Source organism: Peromyscus eremicus, chromosome 23 (assembly GCF_949786415.1).
Source record: "Peromyscus eremicus chromosome 23, PerEre_H2_v1, whole genome shotgun sequence".
Classification (NCBI taxonomy): domain Eukaryota; kingdom Metazoa; phylum Chordata; class Mammalia; order Rodentia; family Cricetidae; genus Peromyscus; species Peromyscus eremicus.
This window is the reverse complement of record NC_081438.1, coordinates 2,871,150-2,879,061: the sequence shown is the minus strand read 5'-3', so window position 1 is coordinate 2,879,061 and position 7,912 is coordinate 2,871,150. Positions and strand designations below refer to the sequence as shown.

Below are 7,912 nucleotides of genomic sequence, written 5' to 3'. Positions count from 1 at the left end.
ATGTATGAGGTCATGTATGAAAGATACATGAGCTGTCTGAGGCCCACGGGGGCCATTAAAACTGCCACCAGGGCCTGGGGAGAAAATTCTGGGGGTTAGGTGCTCACTGCTGGGCAAGTGTGAGGGTCCTGAGTTCAGATCCCCAGCACCCACCTACAAGCTGGGTGTCCTGTGCCCTGGCATTCCCAGCACTGGGGAGGCTGGGACTCACTGGCCAGGCAGCCTAGCCTCCTCAGCGAGTGCCAGGTTCAGTGAGAGACCCTGTGTTAAAAACTAAAATGGATGTCATCTGGTACACACACACACACACACACACACACACACACACACACACAAGCCGGCCACCGCTCCGGGGCTGACCTTGCTCATGGTCTTCTTGCGGCTTTTCCTTGCATCTGTGACGGTGACCACCACCCCTGGTTGTGCCCGGCAGCTGTTGGACTTGGCAAGATTACCTAAAAGTCAGGCGTTGGGGGTGGAAAGCCTCTCCCAGTGGGAGATTCGGGTGCACGGGCACAAAGTCACATGTCTCCCTTAAAGAGCTGAGGCTCCTTCCACAGCAGCACCCAGGACAGATGCTGCAGTCTGCTGGGCAGGCCTTTGCACTGGCTCCAGGCACCAGCTTTCCCAGCAGGGATTCCCACACCGGAGGATGCCTCCCAGGCTGCCAGTTGCCAGAGGCATTGGAAAGCCTGGCTGAGGGTCTTGGAATGGCAGCCTCCCAGGAGGGTAGGGTGGGCTCTGAGCGGATCCCTCCCACTCCCTGGTGCTGGGACCACAAGGCAGTGCCACCACGCCTGGCTTTTCATGTGGGATCAACTCAGGTCCCCGTGCGTATATGGGAAGCACCTTTCCATTGAGCTGTCTGCCAGGCCACTGTTACGTTTGCAGACCACACTTAGCAAAGCAGGACGGAGGCTGGGAGGGTAGCTTGGCAGTGAATGGTGCTTGCTGCTCTCCCAGAGGACCTGAACTTGGTTTCCAGGGCCCGCATCAGACAGCTCACGACGGCCTGTAACTCCAGCTCCAGGAGTTCTGGCCTCTGAGTTCACTTCACTTGTGTGCACAAATGCACACACACACACCACACACATCACTGAAAATAGAAATAAAATCTTTCAATGAACAATTGTGAACAAGAGGGTGACAGGTATATGATCCAAACACAGCACTGCGGACCTGAGTGTAGGTCAGACACGTCTGTGTTCCTATCCCAGCTGAGTGACCTTGGGCAAGTTTCTTGATGTCTCTGGGCCTGAGTCCCCATCTGTGAAGCACAAATTAAAAATAATAGTATCTATATTATGGGAGCGTGAAAATGAAATGACACCGTAGGTAACACAGAGCCTGGCGGGTTTTTTTTTTGTTGTTGTTGTTGTTTTTGGTTTTTTCGAGACAGGGTTTCTCTGTGTAGCTTTGCGCCTTTCCTGGAACTCACTCTGTAGCCCAAGCTGGCCTCGAACTCACAGAGATCCGCCTGCCTCTGCCTCCCGAGTGCTGGGATTAAAGGCGTGCGCCACCACCACCTGGCTGAGCCTGGCAGATTTATTTTACATTCACAAATATTTATTTATTGAGCAATACTGTATGCGGATGGTATTCTAAGTGCTGAAGGTGTAACCAGGGGTAAAACTGACACAAAGCCGTGTCGTCTTAGCCCGGACGTCAGCTGGATTTATCCAGGAACTGGGAGCTCAAGGTGACTGCTTCCCCGGTGTACGGTGACAGGAAGCCCCAGTGCAGAGCAGGAACACTGAGGTGGGGAGGAGAGAGCAGCCCATGCGGGTAGCCATGGTGCCTCTCTTAGGGACTGTCTTTGGCGAGGGCATGTGAGCCACAGAACGAACATCCCTAATCCAGAAACCTAAAATCCCAAATGTTCTGAACTTGGAAGCTTTCTGAGCACATGCATGATGTCACACACCACGCATTGCTGCACCCGAAATGGGTCAGCACACAGGTGCACCTCAGCTCCTGGGACCAGTCCATCCATTTCGGTAGCCGGCTTACCGATTGGGTCGCTTGATTTCTTGGTATTTAGTCTTCTGAGTTGTTTGTATGTTCTAGATATCAATCTTCTTTTAGATTGCAGCTGGCAAAGACTCTCTCCCATCCCGTGGGCTGCCTCTTCACTCAGCTGTTTCCTTTGCTGGTTGGAAGCTTTTGAATTTCATGAAGCCCACTCATTGGCTCTTGTCTCTGTTTCCTATCCGAATCTTCTGCAGAAAGACCCTGCATGTGTCTATATCTTGAAGTGGTTTCTGTGGTTTTTCCCTTGACAGTTTTAGAATTTTAGGTCTGCCATCAAGGCCTTTGATGCATTTAGAATTGCCAGTAGACATGTGAAAATGTTCAACACTACTAGCCATCAGGGAAATGCAAATTGAGACCACATTGAGATTCCCTCTGGCTCCAGCCAGAGCGGCTGTCATCAAGAAAACAAAGAGCAGCAAATGTTGGCGAGGATGCGGAGAGAACAGAGCCCTTAGATACGGCTGGCGGGAATGTGAGTCACTGCAGCCACCGTGGAAATCAGGATAGAGGTTCCTCAAAAGGCTGGGAACAGAACTTCCCCAAGACCCAGGTACACCACTACGATGGATTTGTTCAAAGGAATCCAAATTAACACCCCAGAGATACCTACGAATGTGTGGTAGTTTTAGCTGTCAACTTGATACAGAGGAGGAGCCTCAATGAGGGGTTGTCTGCATCGTGTGAGCCTGTGGGAATGTCTGTGGGGATCGTCTTCATGCGGTTGACTGATACAGGAAGACGCTGTCAACTGAGGGTGAAACCACTCCCTAGGCAGGCGGACCGGAACTGTGTAAGAGAGGAGCGATGGAGCTGAGCACAAGCCAGGGAGCATGCATGCACTCATCTCTGTCTTCTCTTGACTGTGGATGCGATGTGTCCACCTGTTGGGAGCACCTATCATTGTGATACCCCTACTATGACAGACTGCAACCTGGAACTACACCCTGAAACAAGCCCCCTTTGCCCCTAAGTGTTGTTGGTTTTTTTTTTTTTCAGGGTGTTTTTTCACAACAGCAGGAACGAAACCAGACCACCACCCACGTTTACTGTAGAGCTGCTCCTAAGAGGCGAGTTGTGGAGCTAGCCCAGGCATCACCCACAGGAAGCACAGGTGAGGGAAATACGGTCTATAGACACAAAGGAAAACGGAGTTATGTCATTTGCGGGAAAACGGTGCCGCTGAGGACGGCCACGTTTAGCAAATTAAGTCAAACTCAGAAAGACAAATATTGAATGTTTCTCTCGTTGGTGGGTCCTATATTTAATATAGGAACATAAATTCATGTGTGTTTATGTAATATGAAAGGAGACTGAGAGGGAGGGAAGAAGGGAGGGGACGGGAAGGGAGGGCCAAGGGGTGTGTGTGTGTGTGTGTGTGTGTGTGTGTGTGTGTGTGTGTTTAAATGCATTACATACTCACATGGAAACGTCTATGAAACGCCGTGCTGTGCACACGGGATACCCACAAGCTCCAACAGCCCTGACACGGTGAGCCACGAGCAGGCCGTGTGAACACGGTGTCTGTATAAGTGGATTTGGGGTTTGGACTTGCTCCCAACCCCAAGGTATCTATCAAGTATTCCAAAATGAAAGGGAAATGAAGACCCCACATTTCTGGTCTCTAGCGTGTCCTTGTCCTCTCTTCTGATGTCTCTGTCCAGCTTTGGAATCAGAGCAATGCTGGCCTCAAAGAATGGTGAGGACCTGGTCCCTCTTCTACCTCTAGAAGAGCTGGGGGATCACTACTCAGCCCCTTCACATGGTTAGCAGAACTCACAGTGCCGTCTCTGGGGCCCTGGCTTTTCTTCCTGGGGTCTTGGGTGACTGATTCCATCCCTAGCCATATTCTGGGACCACATAGATGTTCTAGGTCAGTGCTCCTCAACTGGTGGGTCAGGACTCCTTTGGGGGTTGAATGACCCTTTCCCAGGGGTCACATATCAGATATGCTACCTATCAGATATTTACACTACGATCCGTAACCATAGCGAAATTACAGTTATGAAGCAGCAGTGAAGATAATTTTATGCTTGGGAGTCACCACAACATGAGGAGCTGTGTTAAAGAGTTTCAGCATCATGAAGGTTGAGAACCACTAGGTCCTCTTGGGTTTGTTTTTGTGGCTTCTGTGCTCCTCATTTTCTGCTTCCTATAGTCTGTCACAGTTGGAGACCATCTCTGTTACAGAGCATCAGGTGAAACCCGACAACAGTGTGTCAGGAGCCTGGGGGGGGGGGGACATCTGATGAAGCAGCCTGGGAGGGAGGTTCAAAGCTTCAAGAGATCTCAGTGTATCTCAGCTGGAGCCCCGGTAGAGTTTTGGGGTGGGGCAGGAGAATGCAAGTGGGTCAGGAAGCAGAGAGCAAGGCAGAGCCAGAGAGACTCCATCTAAAGGTTTCACACCCTTCCTCCAAACGCACCTCGAGCTAGTGACTGAACACTCAACTCCTGAGCCTTTGGGCACATTTCAGGTTCAAACAATAGAGTGGTTAGTTTAGGGTTAGAGGCAGAGAGAAGAGAGGGGGTGGGTAGGAGGAGCTGGTCATGTGGAGGGGAGTTGAAAATTCCAGTTAGGTAAACTGAGTAAAGGCTAGGTAAATAAACAAAACAAAACAATGAGAGATGCTGTGGTCGGGAAGAGTAAACAGGTTTGCTGGACCACAAGAGGTGAGATTGGAGCCAGATTATGGAAATACTTTGCTAAGAACTTTGGATTTCGTTCTTTGATTGACAGGCGGCCACTTGCATTTTCTAAGCCCGACCTGAAGGCCATTGGCTCAGTGACTGTCTAGGAAGACGGCTTCAGTGGTTGCATGGAGAGACTAGCAGCGTATAAGCCGGGCTGCTACTTCTGTCCACTGGGAAGGATGCTGAGGATGGATGGAGGCAGGCAGGAGGGAGCTGGAGGCTGACCCTCTGAGATCCCAAGCTGTAGCATCAATGAGCCAGAGGGTGAGTTATCAGTGAGGGAGGGGAGTGGTGGAGGAATAGCTGAGGCAGGTCATTTGCTGGGGCCTTGCTGTCAGGGGTCATGGCCACATCGCCCTCGGAAGCTGAGTGCCAGATCTGTGCACCCCTGGAAGCAGGCTGCAGACACGGTCTGACTGAAGCTGTCACATTAATTCCAAAAAGCTTCAAGGAAAGAAATACGGGCGGGAATGAAGAGCTTCCAGAAAGCGTGCTTGCCTCCTGGAACCAGCGCGCTGGCAGGAAAACCTTGACATTGAACTGATTTCACTAATCACCAGGACAGCATGCATGCTTTCAGGCTTCGCAGCAGGCTTTGGAACTGTGGAGGGCCTGCGTGCAGGCTCAGGCAGGTGAAATAAAATGCCTAGTTTCAGAGTAGAATTTTTTTCTTTTTCTCTTTTCATAGGAAAAACAAAAACCATAGAGAGAAATAAACGCCACCGTTTGTTGGCAGCCTGAGTACACTGGCCTTGCTTCTCCTGGAAGACAGACACTTTTGCAGGTGAGGCCATCTGTGGAGGGACGCGTGTGTAAACACTGAGGTGAGCAGCAGCTTGCTTTGTGGCTGAGCCTCGGGGTTTTCCTTAGAATCGTGAAGAGGCAGGAGAAGCAGTTCTACAGAAGTGAGTGGACGCTTGGTGACCTAGCTCCCCCGAGTGACTCCAACTGCACGTCCTCAGCCAGAGCCGCTCCAAGGACAGAGGCAAGCGAAACTCAAACCTAGATTGGTTTTGTGAAGCTTGAATGGTTCTGCGCTGGGGGAGAAGGCTCCGTGTGTCAAGGGCTTACCACGCACGTGTGAGGACCTGGGTTTGTGTCCCCAGCACCCGTGTGAAAGCCAGGTGTGGTGGCGCATGTCTGCACTCCAGAGCTGGGGAGCTGGAGACATGAGGGTCGTGGGGGTTTTCCGCTTGCCAGTCTAGCTGAATTAGTGGGCTTTGGGTTCAGGGAGAGCCCCTGTCTCACTAGTAAGGGAGTGAGTGATGGAGGATGACAGCTGGTGTGGACCTCTGTTGTACACACACACACACACACACACACACACACACACACACACACGGGCACGCTCATAAACTTGTACACATACATGTGTGTACATTCATGCGAGTGCATCCGTGAGCGTGCTTGCACACACATGCATGCACACATGATGCACACTCACAAATGCATGCTCACACAGACACACATGCACGCACACACACACACACAATGCATCGTATTACAATGTGTATTTCTAGGTTCAGCCTTGCGAATTTTTGCAAAAAACAGTCAACAACAGCTCAGCTTCTGTTCTGTAAGAATTTCTTGGTAAAAGGAGCCAGTGATCCTTGGAGACGAGGTTGATTTTAGGAGCTTGCCAGAAATTCGAGAGATGACCCGGGTATCCTGCTGTATCAAAATCCAGAAAGCCAGCTAAGCCTGCCTTGGCTGTCTGGAAAGTTCTCAGGTCCAACCTGCTGGCTTCCTCTGTGTGAAGTCAAGACTCTGGGAAGCAGCAAAAAGAATGACTGTAGGGCTGGGGAGAGCCTCAGCGGCTTGCAGCACAAGGCTTGAGGGCCTGAGTTCGAATCCCCACAAGGCACACGAAGCCAGGTACAGTAGCGTGTCTATAACCTTGGTGCCTTATGAGATGGGAGATAAAGAAGAATCTCCCAGAATCCTCTGGGCCTCCTGCCTGGCTTACACCGTGCGCAGAGGCCATGGTGGAAGATGAGGAAGAGAAGTTTCTCCGAATGATCTTTATCTTACTGTGACAAAATGCCTGCAGAAATGGTTCCTGGGAGGAAGAGTTGGCTCTGACTTGTGGTTTCAGAGCCTCTTGGTCCACCATGGTGGGGGAGGAATGTAAGTGCCATGGTGTGAGCGTGTATTGCTGAGGAACACACATGGAGGACCAGGAAGCAGAGGCCAGTGATCACTCCCTCCATCCTAAAGGGTCCTCCGCCTCTCAGACAGCATCACCAGCTGGGGACACTTGTCTGGGGACACTCGTCAAAACAGGAGATTAAAGGGGGCATTTCAGATCCCAGTCACCAATCACGGCCTCGTTCCTGTGAAAACACCTGGAGAGAGGAGCCCTGTCCCGCATGGACGTCACTCAGGTGACAAGTGATGGGCAGGGTGGGTGGGCACAGGGTGGGTGGGCACAGGGTGGGTGGGCAGTCATGCCTGCTGTTTTCTGGCTGTGTGTGGCCAGGAGACCTGACATGCTGACTAACAGAATGAGGCAGTCCCGACTCTGGTGAGGTGCCTCCATGCATCCCTCCTAGTCCTTTGGGAGCACACCGAGGTGCTCTTGGTGATCTTGTGTCATAGACGAAAACCTTGTACTGGTGGGTTGTAACTTGGTTCTAGTATTATCTCACTGTGTAGCCCTGGCTGGTCTAGAACTCTCTATGAAGACCCTTTGAGGCTCTGGCCTCAACCTCACAGAGATCCTCCTGCCTCTGCTTCCAGAGTCCTGGGATTAAATGTGTCCCCCTTTATGCCGGTGTTGATTTTAGTCTTTTTAATCAACTTTTATGCTGGGGAGAGATTGTGATTCCAGACAAGCTCTTTGCACCCAGAGCCTCCCAGAGTCCATGTGGCTAGGGCCTCGTCCTCGGTGTGGCACCTTCGGTAGTGGGAGCCTTGACGGGGAAGGACCTGGTAGAAAGTCTTCAGGTTATTAGGGGTGAGATCTCGAAGGGACTGTGTGACCTCAGCCCTTCCCCCCTTTCCATTGCTGGCACGAGGCAAGTAGTTCACTTTACCTTGCGATCCTGCCGTGATGCACCGCCTCGCCCAAGGCAACCGGACCAGTCGGCCACAGACCAAGATCTCCAAAAGTGAGAGCCAACACCCTTCCTCTGAGTAAGTCAGTGATCTCAGACACTTGGTGCAGCAGCGGGAAGTGGCTTTGTCAAAA

At 51.5% G+C, this 7,912-nt stretch overlaps 1 long non-coding RNA gene across 1 annotated transcript; it reads left to right on the top strand.

Moving 5' to 3' along the window:
* The first annotated feature begins 4,269 nt into the window (after positions 1–4,269).
* On the top strand, positions 4,270–6,861 carry LOC131898181 (uncharacterized). Its single transcript, XR_009375864.1, has 3 exons — positions 4,270–4,986; positions 5,411–5,506; positions 5,593–6,861. It is a non-coding gene; the product is annotated as an uncharacterized LOC131898181 (long non-coding RNA).
* Positions 6,862–7,912: the final 1,051 nt, after the last annotated feature.